The sequence below is a fragment of the Chiloscyllium punctatum genome, chromosome 32 (assembly GCF_047496795.1).
Source record: "Chiloscyllium punctatum isolate Juve2018m chromosome 32, sChiPun1.3, whole genome shotgun sequence".
NCBI classification, from domain to species: domain Eukaryota; kingdom Metazoa; phylum Chordata; class Chondrichthyes; order Orectolobiformes; family Hemiscylliidae; genus Chiloscyllium; species Chiloscyllium punctatum.
The window spans coordinates 34,264,481-34,290,100 of record NC_092770.1 but is presented as its reverse complement, the minus strand read 5'-3'; the positions used below and the strand labels follow the sequence as shown (position 1 = coordinate 34,290,100).

Sequence of the window (25,620 nt, the reverse complement as noted above, 5' to 3'; positions counted from 1 at the left end):
CACTCCATCATACACTGTGACCGACACACACACTCTCCATCACATAAATGTGACCCACACACACACTCCATCACACACTGAGACCCACATACACGCACTCCATCAGAAACTAAGACCCACACAGACACACTCCATCACACATTGAGACCCACACACACACTCCATCACACACTGAGACCCACACACACAAACTCCATCACACACTGAGACCCACACACACTATATCACACACTGAGACCCACACACACACACTCCATCAGAAACTGAGACCCACACACACACACTCCATCACACACTGAGACTCCCACACACACACTCCATCACACACTGAGGCACACACACACACACACACATACACACACACACTCCATCAGACACTGAGACACCCACACACACTCCATCACGTACTGAGACCCACACACACACACTCCATCACACACTGAGACTCCCACACACACTCCATCACACACTGAGGCACACACACACACACACACTCCATCACACTCTGAGACCCACACACACACTCCATCACACACTGAGACCCACACACACACTCCATCACAACACTGAGACCCACACACTCCATCACACTCTGACACCCACACACAAACTCCATCACACACTGAGACTCCCACCCACATGATCCATCACACACTGAGACCCACACGCACACACACACTCCATCAGACACTGAGAACCACACACACACTCCATCACAGACTGAGACCCCAACACACACACTGCATCACACACTGAGACCCACACACACACACACACACACTCCATCACACACTGAGACCCACACACACACTCCATCACACACAGAGACCCCCCCCGCACACACACACACACTCCATCACACACAGAGACCCCCCCACACACACACACACACACTCCATCACACACAGGCCCACACACACACTCCATCACACACTGAGACCCACACACACACACTCCAACACACACTGAGATGCACACACACACTCCATCACACACTGAGACCCACACACACGCACTCCATCACACACTGAGACCCACACTCACACTCCATCACACACTGAGACCCACACACTCACTCCATCACACACTGAGACCCTCACACACACTCCATTACATACTGAGACCCACACACACACTTCATCAGATACTGAGACCCACACACACACACTCCATCACACACTGAGACCCACACAAACATGCACTCCATCACACACTGAGACCCCCACACAAACACTCCATCACACACTGAGACCCACACACACACTCCATCACACACTGAGACCCCCACACACACACTCCATCACACACTGAGACCCACACACACACACACACTCCATCACACACTGAGACCCCCAGACACACACTCCATCACACACTGAGACCCCCAGACACACACTCCATCACACACTGAGACACACACTCCATCACTCACTGAGACTTCCACACACACACTCCATCACACACTGAGACCCCCAGACACACACTCCATCACACACTGAGACCCACACACACACACACACTCCATCACACACTGAGACCCCCCCACACACACTCCATCACACACTGAGACACACACTCCATCACTCACTGAGACTTCCACACACACACTCCATCACACACTGAGACCCCCAGACACACACTCCATCACACACTGAGACCCACACACACACACACACTCCATCACACACTGAGACCCCCCCACACACACTCCATCACAAACTGAGACCCACACACATACACACTCCATCACACACTGAGACCCCCCCACACACACTCCATCACACACTGAGACACACACTCCATCACTCACTGAGACTTCCACACACACACTCCATCACACACTGAGACCCCCAGACACACACTCCATCACACACTGAGACCCACACACACACACACACTCCATCACACACTGAGACCCCCCCACACACACTCCATCACACACTGGCTCCATTTGATGTTTTCCCATGCTGTTGAAATTCTGAAGGTGTATGTTCAAATGTGTGGGATTATTTGTTTGTAAATGGTGTCAGAACTTAGTACCATCATAATATTTGTTGCCATCTCCCTGCCAAGAGAGAAGTAAGGAGCAACTGATATCACCTGCCCAAGGGTGTCATGGTGGCTCAGTGGTTTGCACAGCTGCCTCACAGCTGTGTGGGTCCTGGGTTTGATCCCACCCTGGGGCGATTGGCTGTGTGGAGTTTGTACATTCTCCTGATGTCTGTGTTCAATGATGTGTAGGTTGGGTGGATTGGCTATGGGAAAGATATGGATTGGGTGGGATATACTACAGAGAATTGATGGTGACTCAATGGGTTGAATGGCCTGCTTCCACATTGTAGGGATTCTATGAGAATCCAAAGCTCTCCTTGCCCTGTCTCTGAATGATTCCTGCCTTTTCTTTCCTGGGTTCAGATGTTCCATTGAGTGAGTTAGCAGAGGAATCACCACTTTTGTGAAGAAATGTATGTAATAATTCGATCTGTAGGATAACTAAGAAAACTCCAAAGATATTCACCTTAACGTCTGTGCTCATGTGCAAATCTCTCCATGCAGTCAGGTCGGTTCAACAGTCATTCAACCATTGCACAGCTCTTTATGGTGCATTCACAAACTCTCCTCATCCAAGAGTGATCATCCTGAATCATTGCACCTGCCCAGACCGAATGTTTGGATGTAATGAGATGGTTTCCCTTCTCTGCCCAGTGATTGATGTTGAGATGTGTATGGTGTTATGTGTATACATCTGCACAGCTCTGCAGCATGTGTCTGTGTGACCATTACTGCCTTCAAGACTAGACCCTGAGTTTCTGGAGGCAATCAGAGACACAGACACAGCCTCAGACACTTGGGTAAAGCAGTGCTGGAGGCCAGACATCTTCCCTCACACCAGCTATAAACCACTGTGTCTCCTCCTCCCAAACTCTTTAGTCTATTTCAGGTTTTGCAAAGTTTTCTCCTTTAAGAATAATTTGGGGAGTTTGATGATGTGGGAATCACAGAATAATGAAAGTTCTTGAAAGAAATTCAATGTAATCTTTCTAAAATCATGTTAATTATTTCTGCAGGTAAATGGTTGGATTCTGCTGTGGATTCCTGAGCATGTTTGAAGAGAAGGAATCGATGGAACTACACCAACATCCAATCATTGAGTATGTCTTCGGTTTGCATGGCCTGTAACACATGCGTTTCTCTGAAAGGTTTGGAAGGAAGCTGGGCCAATACTAACCTTCCCTCCCCCCTGATGAAGATGTGACTCATGGATCAGCAGCTTGGAATTTGACTGGAATCATTCCCTGTAGCTGTGGGTGGCTGTGGAAACACCTTCAGCACCTTCTAAAGCTGGAGTGAAGAGCGGGGTGATGATCAGAGAAGGTAGGTGCTGGGGAGTACAGTTTGCGGGGCATTCGGGATTGTGTGAAGTTTCCGAGATATTTGCAATTACTGACCTACATCCAATTGCAGGAAATCTCTGGTGTGAGAATCTCAGATATCCCAGAAGGGCAAAGTATCTCCACATTATGAACAGGATGTGAAGCAAGTCCTTTCACATTGATACTGGGCAGTGTCTACGTCACAAACAAGACCTCATTGTCTGTCTAAAAACACATTCCACCAGCGCACACTTGAGCAATGTGTCCAGGTTTCTGGGTGAGAGAGATGCCAGGTACATAGGATGTACCTCCCACTGATTAGCTAATCAAACAGGCAGCGTGTTCTGAGGAAGGGTCACCAAACCTGAAACGTTAACTCTGATTTCTCTTCACAAGATGCTGCCAGACCTGCTGAGCTTTTCCAGTAAACTTCTAGTTTCGTTTGCGATCTCTAATTCTTTCGGTTTTTATGTAGCATGTTCTTGTGGCTGTTTATAGGCAGAGAGCAGATCATACTCAGCCAATCTTGTGCTTGTAAAACCTAAAACAAAACCTCTCTCGATGGATGTGATTGGGCAGCACATGCTGATCAATCTTGGGTGTGCCAGTGGTTCCAGTAATAACCAATTGAAGATAATCAGTCACTGTTATGCTTCTGGAAGCGAGGTATGTTTTACATGAGCAGGGACCTCTTCTCGAGAAACAAGCAGAATATGTCCAAGTCTTGCACCTTTTCAAATTCCTCAGCAGCGCAGGGAGCTATTGTTCCATACCAACAGTAATCAGAGTTGACGTGTCATCCAATCAACACTCCTTTCTCATGTAGTATAAATGGTTGTGATTTTTGAAATTTGGCATTCTTGCATTGGTCCTGATGAGTGAAGAACCAAAGGCTTAACCAATGTCTCTCTATTTGGTAATTTTACTTTGTTCCACATGGGGACAATCTAAACTGAGAATAGTTTTTGTAGACAGTGAGATGAGAGGCGGAGGCGTTTCCTTTTGCACATTAATTTAGGTTTATGCCCCTCTTGTTCTTGTACTTTTTATGTGTGGGAACAACTTCTCCCCATCTACACTGGCCAGCCTACTCATGGTTTTGTACAGCTCTATTAGATCTCCTCCCAGCTTTCCCCTCTCCAAGGAGAACAGCCCCAACTTCATCAATCTACCTGAAGTTTCTCATTTCTGAAACCATTCTTGGAAGTCACTTCTACACTGTCTCTCCTATGCTTTCAGGGTAGGCAATGACTCGAGATGTTATCTGAACTGTAGACCCAGTTAATGTTCTCTGGACCGGGGTTCAAGTCTCACCATGGTAAATGGTAGAATTTGAATTCAATAAATATCTGAAATTAAGAGTCTAGTGAATCCATTGTCAAATGTCGGAAAATCCCATCTGGTTCACTAATGTCCTTTAGGGAAGGAAGCTGCCACCCTTACCTGGCCTACATGTGACTCCAGACCCAAGTGACTGAGTCATAGAGAGAGGTTGGACAAGCAAGGACATTTTTCTTTCGAGCGTAGGAGACTGAGGGGGGATCTTATAGAGGTATACAAGGATCATGAGAGACGCCGATGTGGTGAATGCACTCAGTGATTTTTCAGGGTGAGGATATCGAGGCCTAGAGGGCATCAGTTTAAGGTGAGAGAGGGAACAATAAAAGGGAACCTGAGGGGTAACGTTTTTACCCAGAGGGTGGTACCCATATGGAATGAGCTGCCAATGAAGTGGTTGAGGCAGGTACATTAACAACATTTAAAAGGTATTTGGACAAATACATGGATAGGAAATGGTTAGAAGGATATGGGCCAAGTGCAGGGGAATGGGGTTAATGAGGATGGACATTTTGGTCGGCACGGACCAGTTTGGGTCAAATGGCTGTCTCCGTGCTGTAGGACTCTGTGACTCCAGACCCACAGCAATGTGGCTGACTCTTAACTGCCCAGTGGGCAATCAGTGCTGGGCCAGTGATGCCCTCACCATGGGAATGAATAAAGAAAACAAGTTCCTGTCCTTCCTATAAAGTGACACCCTGAAGTGTACACTGATGTCCAACCAGGGTCTTGTATGAATCAGCCATCAGTTTAAAGTCGCTATTAAGCGTAACCATTATGAAAGATACAAGTAAAAAACAATTAACATCTGTCTGGGAAGCACTAACATGTCATCTTCTGTCCCCTATTCACATCATTTATTTTCATCTTTAAAATATCACTCAAGTTCTTCACTGCCCCAGCCCAGCTCAGCAGCTACTGAAGTCCTCATTCTCCCAGAGCTACCTCCAGGGGCGACCCTTTCAACACTCTCCTGACTCATCTCCCACATCCCAACCTCCATAAATTGGAATCCTGCCAAAGCTCTGCTGCCCGTGCCTTAATGCCCAGTCCCATTCCCCTCTCACCGTGTCTGCTCACTGACCCAGACTGGCTACCCATCACGCACCTACTTCATTTGAACATTGTCCTGCTCAGTGCAGGCTGTGTTTTATTGTATGTGGGTGATGGGTGTCTCTGACTGGACCAGCATTTACTGCCCATCCCCAACTACCCAGAGGACAGACATGAAAATGGTTGAGTGTTAGGTGCTGGAAAAGCACAGCAGGTCAGGCAGCATCTGAGGAGCAGGAGAATCGACGTTTTGGGCAAGAGTCCTTCATCAGGAATGAGGTTGGGAGCCTCAGGGGTGAAGAGAGAAATGGGAGGAGGGTGGGTCTGGGGGGAAGGTAGCTGAGAGTGCAGTAGGTGGATGGAGGTGGGGTTAATGGTGATAGGTCAGAGAGGAGGGTGGAATGGTTAGGTGGGACAGGTCATGAGGGCGGTGCCAAGTTGGAAGGTTGGAACTGGGGTAAGGTGGTGGAGGGAAATGAGGAAAATGGTGAAATCCACGTTGATGCCGTGGGGTTGGAGGGTCCCGAGGTGGAAGATGAGGCGTGCTTCCTCCAGGCATCAGGTGGTGAGGGAGCGGTGATGGAGAAGGCCCAGGACCTGCACGTCCTTGGCAGAGTGGGAGGGGGACTTGAAATGTTCAGCCATTGGGTGGTGGGGTTGGTTGCTGAGGGTGTCCCAGAGATGTTCTCAGAAGTGCTCTGCAAGTAGGCACCCTGTTTCCCCGATGTAGAGGAGACTGCATCAGGAGCAATGGATACAGTAAATGACATGTGTGGATGTGCAGGTGAATCTGATGGATGTAGAAGGCTCCTTTAGGGCCTTGGATGGAAGGGAGGGGGGAGGTGTGGGCACAAGTTTTTCAATTCCTGTGGTGGCAAGGGAAGGTGCCAGGAGGGGAGGGTGTGTTGGTGGGGACTGTGGACCTGACAAGGGAGTTGCGGAGTGAATGGTCTCTATGGAACACAGATAGGGGTGGGGAGGGAAATATATCTATGGTGGTGGGGTCCATTTGTAGGTGGCAGAAATGGTAGAGGATGATGCGATGTATCCAGAGGTTGGTGAGGATCGTGGGGTTCTGTCCGGGTGGTTAGAAGGGTGGGGTTCAAGGGCGGAGTTGCAGGAAGAGGATGAGATGTGCGAAAGGGCATCATCGACCACGTGGGGGGGGACATTGTGGTCTTTGAAGAAGGAGGCAATCTGGTGTGTTCTCTGGTGGAACTGGTCCTCCTGGGAGCAGATCCGGTGGAAGCAGAGGAATTGGGAATACGGGATAGCGTTTTTACAGGAGGCAGAGTGGGAATCAGTGTAATCCAGGTAGCTGTGGGAGTCGGTGGGTTTGTAGAAGATGTCTGTGTTGAGTTGGTCACCGCTGATGGAGATTGCTGGAAAAACTCAGCAGATCTGGCAGCATCTCTGGAGAGAAAGCAAAATTAACGTTTCAGGTCCACTGACAATTCTTCAGAACTGATTGTAGCTGGAGAAAAGTTGATATAAATGAAGATGGGGTGAGGGAGAGCGATGAGTAAATGGTTGGTGGTGATGGAGCCCAGAGAGAGAATAAACAGTTGGATAGACTGGGCTCGACGGGGCAGCACTGTGACTTGGGGGTGGCACGGTGGCTCAGTGGTTAGAACTACTGCCTCACAGCGCCAGGGACCTGGGTTCGATTCCAGCCTCAGGCCACAGTCTGTGTGGAGTTTGCACATTTGCCCAGTGTCTGGGTGGGTTTCCTCTGGGTGCTCCAGTTTCCTCCAACAATCCAAAGATGTGCAGGTTAGGTGAATTGGCCATGCTAAATTGCCCATAGTGTTCAGGGGTGTGTAGGTTAGATGCATTAGCAGGGGTAACTACAGAATAATAGGGTAGGGGAATGGGCCTGTATGGGTTACTCTTCAAAGTGTCGGTGTGGACTTGTTGGCCCAAAGGGTTGTTTCCACACTGTAGGAATTCTAGGATTCTATGATTCAACATTCAATGATGTTACCATCACAGAATCTCCCACCATCAACATCCTGGGATTACCATTGACCAGAAACTCGACTAGACTCACCACATAAAGACGGTGGCTTCAGGAGCAGGTCAGAGGTTAGGAATCCTGCAGCAACTGACTCAGCTTCAGGTCATCAAAAAATTTGGAAATATTACAATTGGTCCGTGCATCGAAACCACCGATATAGATTGTGACCAGTTGTGAATCTCGTACCCAACAGGTAGCAATGTGCCACCTTGAGAATGACATGTTTGTCCCTTCTCTGATTTGTGTCTCTGGATCATTCTCAATCCTGACCAGTACACTACCCTAATACTCTTTAATTATGTTTACCTACCGAGTGTGTAGAACCTTATGAAAAACCTTCCGAAATTTCACATTCACCTGTCTCTCCTTTGTCTATGCTACATGTCACATCATCAAAAAACACCAACATTCAAAAACAATACTCTTTCCCTAAATCCATGTTGACTCTGCCCAATTTTGATGTTCTTTTATAATTCTTCAGTTATCACATCTGCTACATTAATTTCTAACATTTTCCCCATTATTGTCACCAAACTAACATGTCTATCGTTCTCCACTCTCCCTCTTCCTCTCTGTTTTAATACTGGGGTTACAGTTGTTACTTTCCAGTCAGCAGGAACCTTTCCAGGATCTGGAGAATTATCAAAACTCCTGAAATCCAGGCATCATTCTTGTAAATCTGTGTTGTACCCTCTCCAAAGCCCTCCTAAGCTGTGATGTCCAAAAGTGTCCATTGTACTCCAAGTGGGGTCGAACCAGAATTTTGCATAGCTGCAGCATAACCTGTGCATCCTTACACTCCAGTCCCTGGTATTCCATTGGCCTTCTTGATTATTTTCAGCACCTGTTTGTGGCAGTTTAAAGATCTTTTCAAACATTTGAGTGTAGGGAAATGGTGGGGATCTCTGTCTCACACTGCCGTTATAACGTTCACCATATCAACAGGTTGTCATCAAACCAATTAGATATTCTGAGTCAAAGGTGTGCTGGAAAAGCACAGCAGGTCAGGCAGCAGCCAAGGAGCAGGAGAATCGCGATTCAATTTAAACTCTTCATCAGGAATGCGATGCTGCTGTGCTTTTCCAGTACCCCACTCTTTGACATCTGCAGCTCTCACTTTCTCCCAATTAGATATTCTGCCTATCCCACAAAGGAATACTGAAGTAAGTGAATTTCAGTACCAGTGTGATGCCACATATGTAGGCCACATGTCATTAGTCTAGCAGATTGCATTAAACAGTGTGTGCCTCTTGTGATTTACAACTGGACAAGTACAGACTGCATCCAACCAACCTGTTCTTGCAAATCTCAAAACGGAATGTCCAAAATCAGGTTCAAATTGTGTAAATGGGCAACTTTACCAACTGCGCAAGAAACAATGCTGACAACCAGTTCAAGCTTCTCAGACACATTTACAGCAGTGCAACCACATGTCATAGAAACGATACACATCAATAACCAGAGTCCTGTTCACTGCAGAAAGAAAGACATGCCTTGACCAATTAGAGGAAACCTGCCTGGTTTAAAATTTAAATAAAACTTGATAATTAACTGTTAGTCATCATCGAAATGGTTCATTCTCCATGACAGGGCCTTGACTAATCAGAATCTACTCTCTTCCCATACTGTGTGCAATTCTGGTCTCCTTCCTATCGGAAAGATGTTGTGAAACTTGAAAGGGGTTCAGAAAAGATTTACAAGGATGTTGCCAGAGTTGGAGGGTTTGAGCTATAGGGAGAGGCTGAATAGGCTGGGGCTGTTTTCCTTGGAGCGTCGGAGGCTGAGGGTGACATTATAGAGGTTTATAAAACCATGAGGGGCGTGGAAAAGGTAAATAGACAAGGTCTTTTCCCTTGGATGGGGGAGTCTAGAACTAGAGGGCATAGGTTTATGGTGAGAGGGGAAAGATTTAAAAGGGACCGAAGGGGCAACGTTTTCATGCAGAGTGTGGTACGTGTAAGGAATAAGCTGCCAGAGGAAGTGGTGGAGACTGGTACAATTGCAACATTTAAAAGGCATCAGGATTGGTATATGAATAGGAAGGGTTTGGAGGGATATAGGCCAAGTGCTGGCAAATGGGACTAGATTTATTTAGAATATCTGGTCGGCATGGACAAGTTGGACTGAAGAGTCTGTCTCCGTGCTGTACATATTGATGACTCTGTAATGATTAAAGGTGCGATCATTGCCCTCTAACTGCCTCCTTCAGCTCGTTAACATGATTTTCCTCTAGTCCAGGGGATTTATCTGCCGTCAGTCCAATTACATTTTTGAATACTACTTCTTAGTTAATATTAATTTGTTTCAGTTCCCCATTTTCCATGGTCATTGGTTTTCAAATATTTCTGGGACATTTTCTTTCTCTTCTGCACTGAAGACAGACAAAGTAATAAGCTGCTCAGCAATAACCTGCTCAGTGACGCCCAGTTTGGGATCCCCCCAGGCCCACTCAGCTCCTGACCTCATTACAGCCTTGGGTCAAACCTGGACAAAAGAGCTGGATTCCAGAGGGGAGGGGAGAGGGACAGTCCCTGACATCAAGGCTGCATTCGACTGAGTGTGACATCAAGGAGCCCTGGCAAAACTGGAATCAATGGGTATCAGAGGGCAAACTCTCTGATGGTTAAAGTCATACCTGGCACATAGGAAAATGGTTGTGGTTGTGGAGGGTCAGTCATCTCAGCTCCAGGACATCTCTGCAGGGGTTCCTTGGTGTAGTTCCTTCAGTGTTGTTGGGTCAGAATCCTGGAATTCCCTACCCAAGGGCATTGTGGGTCAACCCACAGCACATGGAGCAGCGGTTCAAGAAGGCAGCTCACCCCCACCTTCTCACGGGTAACTAGAGACAGACAATGAATGTCAGCTTAACAGCCCCAATGTGGGAACTCATATTCCATGAGGTCCAGCTGGCTGACCTTGGTATAATCACTATTCCCATGTCCCACAAATGAATAGAAATAAAATATATAAATTCTCCCATATCCACCAGCAGTGGATGCACATTCCTCCTTGTTAAGTTTTCCTTTTTGCAAACTTAAAGAAGCTTTTACAGTCTGATTTCTCATTACCATGCAATCATCTTCTCTTTTCCCTTCCTTTATCAGCCTCTAGGTCATTCTGTTCTGGGTTCCAAATTGCTCCCAATCCTTGTGCTTATCACTTTTTATGAAAACCCTATAAACTATTTCCTTTGGTCAAATATAGTCTTTAACTTCTCATTTATTTTTTACTCCATTTCTTGAGCTGAGTATTAACTGCCTGCTCAAGGGCCTCTGTTGCACTGGGAGTTGACTTACCTGACATTAGCCCACTCCTACTCCTACCCCGACTTTCTGGAATACCTCGGGGGCAGACAATGGGCTGGAGGTGGCCGGCCTACCAATGGTGCAGCGACCTACACTACAGGTGGATTTGCTTGTTTTCCTATGACCAAGCCCATAGACTCTTGAGGATTGTCAATGACAGCCATTGAGGAAGGCTCTCTGGCCTATCAACTCTGTGCTGGTTTTCTGCAATGGAATCTCAGCTAGGCCCATTCTGCCTTTTCCTTGCAGCCTTTCCTGGGGTTGGGTAAGCTCATTGGCTGGGTGGCTGGTTTGTGATACAGAGTGACACCAACAGCATGGGTTCAATTCTGATACTGACTGAGGACTCTCCTTCTCAACATCATCCCTCATCTGAGGCACTGTGACCCTTAGGTGAAGTCACTACCGATCACCTCTCTCTCTGATGAAAGACCAGGACTATGGTGACTTCGTATTTACCTGCAACATCTTTTCACATCAGAAGGTTATCCAGTTCCTTTTTGAAGCTACAGTTGACCCTGTTTCCGCCTCATTTTCAGGCAGTTCATTCCTGACCTGAACCAGTCAATGCATCAGATACATATTCCTCCTTGTTCTTTATTTATTACCTTAAGTGGGTATCCTCTGATTTTTAACCCCCTCAAGCCAATGGAAATAGTTCCAAATGATTGATTCTGCCCAGACCTTTCATGATTTTGAACAGCTCTCCTCTTAATCTTCCCTTCTCCAGGGAAACCAGTCCCAGCTTCCCCCATTTCTCCATGGATCTGGAATTCCTCATTCCTGGAACCATTCTTGTGAATCTATTCTGCATTCTCTGTAAACACTTCTGGTGCTTTTTGTAACATGCACGTCCCAGAACAGATCAAAATACTCAAGCTGAGGCTGAACTACTATCTAACACAAATTCATCTGGGTCACTGGACCTGAAATGTTAACTCTGTTTCTCTTGCCACAGACGCTGCCAGACCTGCTGAGTTTCTCCAGCACTTTCTGTTTTTGCGTGTTCATCCTGTATATCTTGTTTTTGTACTCTATTCTATATAACACTTTCTGAAGCTGTCCTACCATGACTGATGCATGTATACCATCCCAATTGCTGATACTGTGTGCTACTGTACTACCTTTGGAATTGTACATTTTATTCTATCATCCCTGTCCTCATACTTCCTTCTAAAATGAGCCACGTCACGTTTTTCTGAATTACATTTTGTGTCCCACTTACCTGCCCATTCTACACCAGTCTGTCAACGTTCCTATTAAAGTCTATCCATAACCTCCTAAAGCTTATAATGTTACAGTCCTGTTATTCACATAATGAAACCTTACAGGTTCACCAATCACCCGATTACAGACTCGTATCAGTAAGTGTGGCTGAGGTAACCACCCAATGCACGCCCTTCATGTGCATGAACATAAGCTCAATTGGTACAATTAACACGGCGTAATCCTGAATTGTCTATTGTCTGCAAAAGATGGTTAGAAATTTCTTAATGTAAAGGACTGTAAGCCTTGGAATTCTCTCCCTCAGTGGTGCTCAATTGTTGAATGGTTTTTGAGATTGAAGTTGATGGATTTCTGGGAAACATGGGAAGGTGGGATTCAGGGAAAAATTCAGCCATGACCTTATTGTTGACAGAACAGGTTGGAAGAGCTGAATGGTAATTCCAGCTCCTATTTTTTATGTTCTTTATATTGTAACAGTTCAAAGGGTTGGCCAATCACCATTTCTCAGGCCAACTCAACGGCCAGTAAACTAAACCATGAGACTCTCGGAGAAATGGCAAACTAATGGATAGAGGGATTACTCTTAAAGGTATAGTTGGGAAACAATTTAAGGTCATCTGTAAAATTTGCAACTCAAACCACCATTCTGAAGCACAAGTTAATCCACAAAAAGTCGTTTAATTAGGTCCTATGTTTAATTTAATAACAGTTCACCTTTTATTTCTTTTTAGTTAACTTGTAATTAATTCATTGCTGCAGTGGTGCAGCTGATGTTTAGGCTGAGGTCCCACTATTTCATGCTGCTGGGAATATTATTCTGTGAAACCAGTGTATTGTCTATAAATTGTGTTGTTCAGGAACACAGTCTCCATCAGTAACTCTCTCAATAAAAACAGGATGGGGAAGGGCATCCAGTTCCTACACCTGATCCACCATTTCATTTCAAATTGTATCTCTCTATTTATCTGCCTTGGCTTCACAATCTTTACCGAATGAAAAAACTAACATTACCTTTGAAAATTTCTATTGATTCACCTCCACCCTGTGCAGCTTGAACTGTTTATTTTAAGTGTGTGATTTCTACTCACCTCTCCTGTGAGGGCTGTCAGGATTGTGTCAGTAAGTATATGCAAGGCTGAAAGAGACTGATTTTTTACACAGGAAGGGAATCGGAGGTGATGCGGAAAAGGCAGGAACATTGAGTTGAGGATTATCAGGTCAGCCATGACTTCATTGAAGGGTGGCACAGACTGGATGGGCTGAATGTCCTCTTTCTGTTCCCTATGCCTTATGGTCTTATGTCTTAACTTGTCTAGCTCAATTCGAAGGTTCTGACTTTTCTTCTGGACTCCAGCCCCTCTCCACCAGAGAATTTAATTTCTCTCAATCCATTTCCTATTTATTAATCCATCATCATCTCAACTAAATCACAACATCTTCTTTTCTCTGATTTTCATTTTCTTTGTATGACATTTCCTTTTCGGGTCCTGTCTCTGGATCCTGTCTCTATTTCTGTTTCTCTTTCTCTGTCTCTCCAGCAGTATATCTCCTTCCTGCCCACGTTCTGATTCTCCCTGAGACAGTGCCTAAGGGAGATTGTGACATAGCGAGAATGTCAGTGACTTAGCCAATCCTGGAGTCCACACTTATGCTGTTGGGACCTGGATTCAAGTCTCACGGACTGCTAGTGGAATTTAATTTAAATTAATAAACATGGAATAAAAACCATTGTCAGTAACTATCAGCAATCGTTGTAAACACCCATCTGGGTCACTAATGTGCTTCAGGGAAGGAAACCGCCATCCTTACATGGTCTGGTCTACATGTGACTCCAGACCCACAGCAATGGGGTTGACTCTTAACCACCCTCTGGGATGGTTTATTGAGACACTTCAGTTCAGGGGGTAATTAGGGACAGTAACAAATGCTGCCACAGCCAGTGACTCCCACATCCCAAAAAGGAAACAGCTTTTAATAAACGGAAGATGTGAATGTTCACTTGAATGTGTGGGGCTGCAGGGGTACAAAGGGAGGATGGTTAGAACATAGAACATTACAGCATAGTACAGGCCCTTTGGCCCTCGATGTTGCGCCAATCTGTGAATAGGATGGATGAGGCAGGAGGATAGTTCCAGTCTCAATACGACATGTTTGAAGGAATGGCAGTGGTACAGGTTCAGGCTGGTAGATTGTGCTTTGTACTTGGTCTGTCAGCACCCCCAGGTACTGACCGCCTTCATTAGCATCACCTTCCCCAGCAGCCAATCAGATCAGCAGAATGACCAAACAAACCTCTCTATTGTATCAAAGTCTGCCACAGGAACACCAGGGTCTGCACTGGGCCCACCCCCTGGGTAAACAGGATGATGATCACAATGTTGGCTATTCCACATGTTGGGAATGAAAAAATAAAACCTCTTTCCCCCTCCCCTCACACCTCCCTGTGTTCCTTCACCTTCCAACCCTGTACTGCTGAGTCCCTTGGCTATGAATGTTCTGTATGAAGTGAGTGAGTTGGACAGATTGGTGCTGATTGAAATGTCAGAGCCTATTGTTCTGATAAGGAGCTGTCAATGCTGAGTTACTGGGGTGAATGTTACTGATATTCACAGCGGTCCAGCAACTGTAACAATAGAAAAAGTTGAGCTGTTTGTCAGAGAAAAGCTTTTTCTCTTGTAAAGCAGGATCAGCTGTCCATGGAGAATGCAAGGACATTGAAAATAACAGGAGACATTGTATATCAATAGGACAGAATATATAGGGCAGGCTGTACCATTCTCCTCATGCCAGGGCTTGGCACATTCCCTACAGCAATAGGAAATGATCCAGTTCTTGTGGTCTGTGTAGGTACCAATGACATAGACAGGATAAACAAGGATGTTCTAAACAGTCAGTATGAGGAGCGAAACACTGAATTAAGAAGCAGAGGTCAAAGGTCACAAGCTCTGTTGTGTTACCTGAGCCACATGCAAATTGTTTTTGGGCAAATCGGATTAGAGAGATTTATTTGTTATTCACTTAATATGTTTGTGGGGCACAGGCACCAATACTGAGGAAAGTGGGTGCTGTATTGATGGGATTTAATGGGGGATTAATTATTGCTGGAATCCAATAAGAATCTGGAATTAAGTGTCAAATGGTGACCATGTAAACATTGTTGATTGTTAGAAAAACCCATCTGGGTCACTAATGTCCTTTAGAGCACGAAACTGCCATCCTTACCTGGTCTGGCCTCCATGTGACTCCAGACCCACAGTGATGTGGTTGACTGTTAACTGCCCTCTGGGTAATTAGGGATGAAGCCCTCATCCTGTGAATGAATAAGGGGGAAAAATATTCTTGCCCATGTCCCCCGGATTAATGGCCTGGGATTTCGGGATTGCTACAGGAACAGCACCAAACTGCCACTGCATTCTGCTGAAAATGGGATCCGTGTAGTCAGATGTCTGTGAACTAGCATGGACATGATGAACAGAATGGCCTCTCTCTGTGGTGTGAGTGTCTATGAGCCGAGAGCTGTCTCTGTTTCTACTGCACGTAGCATTTGAAACGAAACAGATTCACTGAGAGAGCAAACAGAAATGAATAAGTTCAACCTGGTAACCATTCCAGAGACGTGCTACAGGATGACAGGATTGTAACTTGAATCTTGACGGGTACAGGACATCTGTGATAGGGAAGTTTGGTATGAAACAAGGAAAAGGTGGAGGGGTGGCACTGTTAGTTAATGATGGTATGATCACAATAGAGAAGGATGACCTCAGTTCAGGAAAACAGTTTGGGTTGGGATGGGCAATGATAAAGACAAGAAGTCACTTGTGGGACAGTAACCAAACAGGGGGCTTGGGGGGAAGGACAGGCGTGTGGTGGGTGGAGAAGAAATGAGGAGAGCTTGTCAGAAAGACATATCAATAAATGTGGGAGATTTTAATCTGATTTTAATCACGGTGGCTCAGTGGTTAGCACTGCTGCCTCACAGCACCAGGGATTCGGGTTTGATTCCAGCCTCGGGCAACTGTCTGTGTGGAGTTTGGACATTGTCCCCGTGTCTGCTTGGGTTTCTTCCGGGTGCTCCAGTTTCCTCCCACAGTCCAAAGATGTGCAGGTTAGGTGAATTGGCCATGCTAAATTACCCATTGTGTTTAGGGATGTGTAGGTTAGGTGTATTAGTCAGGGTAAATGTAGAGTATTTATGGTAGGGAACTGGGTCTGGGTGGGTTGCTCTTTAGAGGGGTTGGTGTGGACTTGTTGGGCCGAAGGGCCTGTTTCCACACTGTAGGGATTCTATGATTCTATGATCAACTGGAAAAGGCAGGTGGGCAAAGATGAGGAGACCGTAAAATGTTTTCAGGATAGTTTATTAAAACAGTCCTTGGCAGAGTCCTCACCTTCATTCCCCTACGCTCTCGGATTAACGAGTTCAACACGTGGCGAGACATTGAACAATTCTTCCGCCGCCTTCGCCTCCGCGCCTACTTCTTCAACCAAGATTCTCGCCCACCCTCTGACGACCCCTTCTCCCGCCTCCAACACACCCCATCCACCTGGACACCCCATGCTGGCCTCTTACCTGCCCTCGATCTCTTCATAGCCAACTGCCGCCACGACATTAACCGCCTCAACCTCTCCACCCCTCTCACCCACTCCAACCTCTCACCCTCGGAACGTGCAGCCCTCCACTCCCTCCATTCCAACCCCAACCTCACTATCAAACTGACAGACAAGGGAGGCGCGGTAGTAGTTTGGTGCACCAACCTTTACACCGCTGAGGCTAAACGCCAGCTCGCAGACACCTCCTCCTACTGCCCCCTTGACCATGACCCCACCTCCCACCACCAAACCATCATCTCCCAGACCATCCATAACCTCATCACCTCAGGGGATCTCCCATCCTAGACCTCTCCATTTCTATCTCGGGCGACCAAATCAACATGGACATTTACTATAAACCGACCGACTCCCATAGCTACCTAGACTACACCTCCTCCCACCCTGCCCCCTGTAAAAACGCCATCCCATATTCCCAATTCCTTCATCTCCGCCACATCTGCTCCCAGGAGGACCAGTTCCAATACCGAACAACCCAGATGGCCTCCTTCTTCAAAGACCACAAGTTCCCCCCAGACATGGTTGACGATGCTCTCCACCGCATCTCCTCCACTTCCCGCTCCTCCACCCTTGAGTCCTGCCCCTCCAATTGCCACCAGGACAGAACCCCACTGGTCCTCACCTACCACCCCACCAACCTCCATTTACATTGTATCATCTGTCGTCATTTCTGCCACCTCCAAACTGACCCCACCACCAGGGATATATTTCCCTCCCCTCCCCTATCAGTATTCCGAAAAGACCACTCCCTCCATGACTCCCTCGTCAGGTCCACACCCTCCACCACCCCAACTTCCACTCCTGCACCTTCCCCTGCAACCGCAAGAAATGCAAAACTTGCACCCACACCTCCCCCCTTACTTCCCTCCAAGGCCCCAAGGGATCCTTCCATATCCGCCACAAATTCACCTGCACCTCCACACACATCATTTACTGCATCAGCTGCACTCAATGTGGCCTCCTCTATATTGGGGAGACAGGCCGCCTACTTGCGGAACGTTTCAGAGAACACCTCTGGGACACCCGGACCAACCAACCCAACCACCCCGTGGCTCGACACTTCAACTCCCCCTCCCACTCCACCAAGGAAATGCAGGTCCTTGGACTCCTCCATTGCCAGACCATAGCAACACGATGGCTGGAGGAAGAGCACCTCATCTTCACAAGGGATGAACTCAGATTTCTCCAGTTTCCTCATTTTCCCCTCCCCCCACCTTGTCTCAGTCCCAACCCTCGAACTCAGCACCACCTTCCTAACCTGCAATCTTCTTCCTGACCTCTCTGCCCCCACCCCCACTCCGGCCTATCACCCTCACCTTGACCTCCTTCCACCTATCGCATTTTCCAATGCCCCTCCCCCAAGTCCCTCCTCCCTACCTTTTATCTTAGCCTGCTGGACACACTTTCCTCATTCCTGAAGAAGGGCTCCTGCCCAAAATGTCGATTCTCCTGTTCCTTGGATGCTGCCTGACCTGCTGCGCTTTTCCAGCAACACATTTTCAGCAGTTCCTTAAAACAGTACATTCTGGAGCTGAGCAGAGAGCAAGGCACTCACAACCTGGTGCTGTGCAATAAAATGGGATTAATTAATGATCTCATTGTGAAGGCTTCACAAAATAGCAGGAATCATGACGTTTTCATTCAGTTTGAGAGAGTGAGGAGAGGTCCAGGGCCATTTTAAAAAATTTAACCAGGGCATTTATGAGGGCTTAAAAGGCTTAGGAAAAGTGAGGAGTGATGATTCCTCACGGAGTTCATCCCAGGGTCCTGAAGGTAAGGCAGACGAGAGGTTGTTTTTCATTTTCCAAGACTCCCTTGATTCAGGGAGAGTCACATTAGGTTAGAAAATAGCGAATCTAACTCCATTAATCAAAAAGGGAGAGAGGCAAAAAGCAGGACATTCCAAGTAATGTTGTAAAGACCATTGTCTGGGCTGTGGATTTAAAAAGAAGGGAAAAGGAACTGCTTTAAGCCAAGAAAGCTGTGGAAGAAAGTATTTGTAGTTGAAATAAGAGCAAGTTACTGCAGCACATTGTGAGTTTCTGTACAATGTTGCTCTGTTCGAGCAGTGAGTGAGGAGTTGACAAACGTGGGGCTGGAAAAACACAGCAGGCCAGGCAGCATCCGAGGAGCAGGAGAATCGATGTTTCGGGCACAAGCCCTTCTTCAGGATTGTGCCTGAAACATCGATTCTCCTGCTCCTCGGATGCTGCCTGGCCTGCTGTGTTTTTCCAGCACCACACTTTTCAACTCTGGTCTCCAGCATCTGCAGTCCTCACTTTCTCCAGTGAGTGAGGAGGCTAGACACATCAGCAGCAACGTGGGTGAGGGCAGCTTTGCCCACATTTAGTCTTTCACCTGGTTTTTTAATCAGGACAAGAAGGTGTGTGCACAGGACGATTCAGCACAGGAACAGCCACTTGATTGGTTCCTGGGTATAGAGGGTTAATGTGGACAAGAGAGGAGCTGCAACTAACCAGCAAAAGGAAGGTACATGCATCTGTACATACATAGATACGTACATGTATACATACATACATCTGTATGTACATGGATGGTAAAATCAATGACTGCAGATGCTGGAAACCAGATTCTGGATTAGTGGTGCTGGAAGAGCACAGCAGTTCAGGCAGCATCCAAGGAGCAGTGAAATCGACGTTTCGGGCAAAAGCCCTTCATCAGGAATAAAGGCAGTGAGCCTGAAGCGTGGAGAGATAAGCTAGAGGAGGGTGGGGGTGGGGAGAGAGTAGCATAGAGTACAATGGGTGAGTGGGGGAGGGGATGAAGGTGATAGGTCAGGGAGGAGAGGGTGGAGTGGATAGGTGGAAAAGGAAATAGGCAGGGAGGACAAGTCCGGACAAGTCAAGGGGACAGTTACTGAGCTGGAAGTTTAGAACTAGGGTGAGGTGGGGCAAGGGGAAATGAGGAAGCTGTTGAAGTCCACATTGATGCCCTGGGGTTGAAGTGTTCCGAGGCGGAAGATGAGGCGTTCTTCCTCCAGGCGTCTGGTGGTGAGGGAGCAGCGGTGAAGGAGGTCCAGGACCTCCATGTCCTCGGCAGAGTGGGAGGGGGAGTTGAAATGTTGGGCCACAGGGCGGTGTGGTTGATTGGTGCCCAGAGATGTTCCCTAAAGCGCTCTACTAGGAGGCGCCCAGTCTCCCCATTGTAGAGAAGACCACATCGGGAGCAACGGATACAATAAATGATATTAGTGGATGTGCAAGTAAAACTTTGATGGATGAGGAAGGCTCCCTTTAGGGCCTTGGATAGAGGTGAGGGAGGAGGTGTGGGCGCAGGTTTTACAATTCCTGCGGTGGCAGGGGAAAGTGCCAGAATGGGAGGGTGGGTCATAGGGGGGTGTGGACCTGACTAGGTAGTCGCGGAGGGAACGGTCTTTGCGGAAGGCGGAAAGGGGTGGGGAGGGAAATATATCCCTGGTGGTGGGGTCTGTTTGGAGGTGGCGGAAATGTTGGCAGATGATTTGATTTATGCGAAGGTTTGTAGGGTGGAAGGTGAGCACCAGGGGCGTTCTGTCCTTGTTACGGTTGGAGGGGTGGGGTCTGAAGGCGGAGGTGCGGGATGTGGACAAGATGCTTTGGAGGGCATCTTTAACCACGTGGGAAGGGAAACTGCGATCTCTAAAGAAGGAGGCCATCTGGAGTGTTCTGTGGTGGAACTGGTCCTCCTGGGAGCAGATCCGGCGGAGGCAGAGAAATTGGGAATACGGGATGGCATTTTTGCAAGAGGTAGGGTGGGAAGAGGTATAATCCAGGTAGCTATGGGAGTCAGTGGGTTTGTAAAAAATGTCAGTGTCAAGTCGGTCGTCATTAATGGAGATGGAGAGGTCCAGGAAGGGGAGGGAGGTGTCAGAGATGGTCCAGGTAAATTTAAGGTCAGGGTGGAATGTGTTGGTGAAGTTGATGAATTGCTCAACCTCCTCGCGGGAGCACGAGGTGGCGCCAATGCAGTCATCACTGTAGCGGAGGAAGAGGTGGGGAGTGGTGCCGGTGTAGTTACGGAAGATCAACTGCTGTACGTAGCCAACAAAGAGACAGGCATAGCTGGGGCCCATACGTGAGCCCATGGCTACGCCTTTGGTCTGGAGGAAGTGGGAGGATTTAAAGGAGAAATTGTTAAGGGTGAGGACCAGTTCGGCCAAACAAATGAGAGTGTCGGTGGAAGGGTACTGTTGGGGACATCTGGAGAGGAAAAAATGGAGGGCTTGGAGGCCCTGGTCATGGCGGATGGAGGTGTAGAGGGATTGGATATCCATGGTGAAGATGAGGCATTAGGGGCCAGGGAAACGGAAGTCTTGGAGGAGGTGGAGGGCGTGGGTGGTGTCTCGAACGTATGTGGGGAGTTCCTGGACTAGGGGGGATAGGACAGTGTCGAGGTCGGTAGAGATGAGTTCAGTGGGGCAGGAGCATGCTGAGAGAATGGGTCGGCCAGGGTGGTCAGGCTTGTGGATCTTGGGAAGGAGGTAGAACCGGGCAGTGCGGGGTTCCCGGACTATGAGGTTGGAAGGTGTGGGTGGGAGACCTCCTGAGGTGATGAGGTTCTGTATGGTCTGGGAGATGATGGTTTGGTGATGCGGGGTGGGGTCATGGTCGAGGGGGCAGTAGGAAGAGGTGTCCTCGAGTTGACGTTTGGCTTCAGCAGTGTAGAGGTCAGTGCGCCAGACTACCACTGCGCCCCCTTTATCCGCTGGCTTGATGGTGAGGTTGGGATTGGAGCAGAGGGATTGGAGGGCTGCGCGTTGTGAGGGTGAGAGGTTGGAGTGGGGGAGGGGGGACGACAGGTTGAGGCGGTCAATGTCCCGGCGGCAGTTGGAAATGAAGAGGTCGAGGTTAGGTAATAGGCCAGCGCAGGATGTCCAGGTGGATGCAGTGTGTTGGAGGTGGGCGAAGGGGTCCTCAGAAGGTGGACGGGAGTCCTGATTGTGAAAGTAAGCTCGGAGGCGGAGGCGACGCAAGAATTGTTCGACGTCACGACGTGTATTAAATTCATTGATGCGTGGATGGAGGGGAATGAAGGTGAGTCCTTTGCTGAGGACTGATCGTTCGTCCTCAGTGAGGGGGAGGTCTGGGGGGGATGGTGAAAACTCGGCAGGGCTGGGAGCTGGGATCTGGTGTGGGTGTAGAATTGGGAGTGGGGGCAGAACCTGTAACTGGAGTGGGTGTGGTGGTGGGGGGAATGGGGGTGGAGTCATGAGCAGGGGTAGTGTTCCCCTTGGGGTTCTGGAGGGTGGGGATAGTGACAGTGGGGTCTGTGGGGGGGCATGTCAGAAGAATGCAGGTGAGTGACGCTGGTGGGGGCAGAAGTGGTGGTAACCACGGCAGTAGGGGTGGCGGAAGTCACTGAGCATGTGACATCAGTGATGATGTGAGGGCCGGAAGTGATGTCAGGTGTGATGCATGAGGAATTGTGAGGGGTGGAAGTGGTTGTGGGAGTGGCCATGATGGGGGTGGAAGTGACATTGTCAATCAGCGTGGGGGTGGTAGCTGCATCAGCCGATGGCTAATGGTGGAATAGGTTCCAAGGCCAGGGGAATCTTCTGGAATGTTTGAGGAGCGCTGGTTATGGAGGTGGGTTGATAAAAGTTTGTTGTACTTAGTTTTTGATGTTTGAGATGGAATTGAAATACTGTTTGTTGAGAGTATGAATTCTCCTGAACATGTAGTACAGAGTGGGTCCTTTGCAATTCTGAGAGAGTGTGGCCCTCAGCTGAGGCAGGGCTGACTGGAGAGAGGTTAGGTGCCGACGCATTGCTGCAAGCGTGGAGCAGAGGATCTTGAAGGAGAACTGTTGCTGGTGTTTTTGAATCTGTAATCTGTACTGTTTGTCCTGTTTGGGTCCGAACTCTGCTGGTTTAAAGGTGGTCCAGAGTCCGTGTGGGATGAGTTGGTTACGGAGGCAGGCACCGAGGAAGCGAATGTGGCTGTGGTAGCGAGTTTGTTTCACGACATGGTTGAAGAGCTTCAGGGCAGAGGAAATGACCTGGGAGTTGCAGTGGGAGAGGGACTCCCTGAGAAGAAGATGTATGTACATGGATACATACAAGCATACATACATGCATCTGCACATACATGGATATATACACGTATACATACACACATATGTACATACATGGATATGTACATGTATACACACATACACTTGTACATACATGGATACGTACATGTATACATACTTACACCTGTACATACGCGGATGCATACATGTCTATATATACATACTTACATCTGTACATACATGGATATGTACATGTATACATACATACATCTGTACATACATGGATTCATATACATGCATCTATACATACATGTATATGTTCATGTATACATATGTAGATACATGCATGTAAAAGTACAGACATACATACATACGAACGTACATACATCTTCCTCCCTCCCTTCTGTGTGGAGAGGTAACAGAAACCATCCCTGGTAGCTGTTCACCGTTTCCCTGTAAACCACTCGCTCTGCAAATTAACTTGCTGAAAGGAAAAGGGAGGATCATTTTCAAAGGCACTGAACAGGCAAACCTTCAACCAATTCAAAACTGAGAACAACGTCAGGGTATCCACAACCACGCATCGTCAGCAAAGAATCCGAAGGTGTCGGAAGAAAGCTAAAATCAAACAACTCATTGCCATCTGTCATCCGGCCTGGTGCCAGAACTGAGCTCCCCCGGTTCTATTCCCTCTTCACCATGACATTCATGCCTTGGGAACTTTAAAATGGGATAGAGTTTCCGTGGTAAAGTTGTAAGTTAGCATTTTTTTATCACTGTTTAATAAAGTTTGATTCGAATAAATAATTATTTTCTTGTCAGTGAAACACCTGGTCTACCTGTTCACATTACTAGGCTATTCTCCACTTTCCCCCCTCCCCCCCCACCACCACCTCCCCCCAAACCCTAACACCACAAACAGTAAGAGAATCCACCAAGCGAATTCACTCCAACATCAAAACTCAGTAGCAGCAGTGTGTACTATCTACAAGATGCACTGCAGAAATTCACCAAAGATCCTCAGGTAGCACCATCCAAACCCATGACCACTTCCATCTAGAAAGACAAGGGCAGCAGATACATCAGAACACCAGCCCCTGCACGTTCCCCTCCACGTCACTCACCATCCTGACTTGGAAATATAACTCTGTTCCTTCAGTGTCGCTGGGTAAAAATCCTGGAATTCCCTCTCTAAGGACATTGTGGGTCACTGACAGCACATGGACTGCAGTGGTTCAAGAAGGCAGCTCACCCCCACCTTCTCAAGGTGCAACTAGGGATGGGCAATAAATACTGGTCAGCCAGCGATATCCATGCCCCATGAATCTATTAAAAACAAACTGGAGGCACTCAGCAGGTCTCAGTATCTGTGAAGAGGGTCATTAGACTAAATGTTTCAGGTTGCTGGCTGCTCATGTTGTTAAAATGAATTATTTAGCAAGGGGATTTGAGGTTTAATGTCGGAGGAGAAACTGTGTAAACCTCCTGTGAATATCAGAGGTTGAGAGGTTCACTAATCGAGTTATTTAACTTAACACTGTAGATACAGAGGGGAATGCTTCTCACTGGGAGTTCAGCACAAGGGAACATCATAAAATGAAAATTGGGCTTTATGCAGATAATTCACTTTGCTACAAAATGTGAAATGTTGGACCCTCTTTCCCCAAAGAGGTTTGGATTCTGGGTAGGGTTTGGTGTGGGATTTTAAGCCTGGAATTAATTCATTTTGTTGCATATGTCTAAGATGACTTTAAAACTATAGTCAATTGTCAGAAAACCCCATCTGGTTTGCTAATGTCCTGTAGGGAAGGAAACTGCCATCCTTACCTGGTCAGGCCAACATGTGACTCCACACCCACAACAATGTGGGTGACTCTTAACTGCCCTCTGGGCAATTAAGGACGGGCAATAAATGGCCTAGCCAGCGAAACCCTCATCCTGTGAATAAATAAGAAAAAGGGTGTGAAATGGGAATGAAGGTCGTTTCAACCAGGAGCTAATGAAAGAGTAAAATGAAGCACCACCGTCCGGACACGCCTTGGTGTGCCCATTTGCCACCGGGCAGTGGGGATCCCCAGTGGAGGGCTCTCTATGTGGGAGTCCTCCCCCTTTCTCTCGGGGATCTGGGGTGGAGGGTACTGCACGCAGCAGTCCCCTGCAACCGCAGATTGCGTTGGTTCACGGACTCCCAGCCCAACTGCTTGTTCTGTGGCGCTGTGGAGTCCGTGGACCATGTATATATTGGGTGTGGGCGTTTGCACTCCCTTTTTGATTTTCTGAAAAACCTCCTCCTCTGCTTTTGGTTGCACTTCAGTCCCACGCTCCTGATCTTCGGGCACCCGGTATGGAGGAGGGAGGGCAGGTCTGAAGACCTCCTCGTGGGTCTGCTCCTGGGCCTGGCCAAACTGGCCATCAACAGGTCCAGGCAGCGGGCCGTGGAGGGGGTCGTTAGGGCCGACTGCCTGCCCCTCTTCCGGGGTTACGTTAGAGCCCGGGTGTCTCTGGAGAAGGAGCACGCGGTGTCCACCAACACCCTGGAGTTGTTCAGGCAGAGGTGGGCGCCACAGAGAGTGGAGTGCATTATTTCTCCCTCCAACTCTATTTTGATTTAGTCCCTACCCTCCCCTTCACTGTTTGATCACACAGCATAAAAGAAAAAATAAAATGAAGCTAAGTGGCTGAATTG

General features: G+C 47.7%; 1 protein-coding gene across 4 annotated transcripts in view; it reads left to right on the top strand.

Annotated features, from left to right (window-relative positions):
- nav3 (neuron navigator 3) overlaps window positions 1-25,620 on the top strand; it is a 927,909-nt gene that overhangs the window by 136,521 nt on the left and 765,768 nt on the right. For all 4 annotated transcript variants that reach the window (XM_072552054.1, XM_072552051.1, XM_072552053.1 and 1 more), the window contains exon 2: window positions 3,069-3,375. The gene's annotated coding sequence lies outside the window, so the exon portion shown is untranslated. The remainder of the gene's footprint in view (window positions 1-3,068; window positions 3,376-25,620) is intronic.